The sequence below is a fragment of the Belonocnema kinseyi genome, chromosome 1, assembly GCF_010883055.1.
Source record: "Belonocnema kinseyi isolate 2016_QV_RU_SX_M_011 chromosome 1, B_treatae_v1, whole genome shotgun sequence".
NCBI lineage: Eukaryota > Metazoa > Arthropoda > Insecta > Hymenoptera > Cynipidae > Belonocnema > Belonocnema kinseyi.
The window spans coordinates 165,516,215-165,517,589 of record NC_046657.1 but is presented as its reverse complement, the minus strand read 5'-3'; positions in this window follow the sequence as shown (position 1 = coordinate 165,517,589).

The following is a 1,375-nucleotide window of genomic DNA, read 5'->3' as shown; positions in this document are numbered from 1 at the left end:
ATATAATTTACATTTTATACTTGAAATAACGTAACCTCAAAATACACGCATTAAAGAGGCGCGAAGTATTCAAATCATGAGAAACGCCAGGCCCAGCATCGAAATCTGGAAATATTAAGATCCCAATCTCTTCATTTTATTTCAAAGCCGATAGAGATATAAATAGAACCGCCGAAGTGTTCCGACAGGCAATCGTGCACCTTCGAGTTTTCAAATTCAGAAGAGGAGAAATGGGTTGCGCGCGCAACCCAGGCATTTATATCGTCTCCTACCATATTCACACGGTCATAGACGTGTCATAGTATTGGACGACGTCTCGTTTCAGACCTGGGATCACTGAGATAACTAAGAATTTTGGTTGGGTGCTAGCGCCATACAGTGGAAACCTGAGAAAACAAGGCTGCGACGCAAGTGGCAACATACTACTGAAGCGATTATGCATGCGCTTGAAGTGACCTTCGGCAGAAGTTAATGAAATTTTTAAAAATGGTTGACGCTTCAAAAATGCTACTGCAATTACTCCATGACATTCCAGTAAAAAATTTAATGTGGAATCCGAATAGGAACAAGTTAAATGCCCATCTTGCTGTTTTATCAGTTTTTGTTGCATGATACGGAAGGGATACTATATGGATACTATGTGGATGCGCTGAAGAGTATCCTTTCCGTTAACTCGGTCGACTAGGGGAGGCTATCTGGACATTTTTCTGTCCTCTCATCTATATCTGCTCTCATTTCTCAGTTGCCAAGTCTCCTGTCGCCTTCTAAGTCTTCCCCCACGTTTTCAATCTCTCTGCAAATTTAAACCTGCGGAAATTTCATTTGCTTCTTGCGTTTGTTAACTCTTTACAAGTCAAAGGGTTTTCCACAGTTTGGTTTCTAGATCTTGAATTTTTGATTGTAGGCTAAACATTTTGCTCTCGAGCTTTGCATTTTCTTCTGTTAATGCTGACTCTTTCTCTTTCTCTTGCTTTTGACAGGATTGAGGTTGTCACATCCCTTTCTGAAATCTTTTAAATCTATCGGAAATCTTTGTGAAACCTTCGAAATTATTTGAAAAATCTCTGTGCAACCTTTAAAATCTACCTAAAATCTTTATGAAATTTGTTAAATCTTTGTAAAATCTTTCTGAAATATTTGGAAATCCTTGGTAAATATGTGAACTGTTTGGCAATATGAATTTTATACATGTGTTTATTATTTATAATAATTATTGTTTATTTATTATTTTTGATTGATGTGAAATTTACTGTAGTAATACATCAAATCATATAATAATATATAAAATATAGTAATATATAAAATTGTAGTAGTATTTATTGATGTAATATTATTATACGAGGGTAGTTCAATAAGTCCTTAGAATGAAGTATAA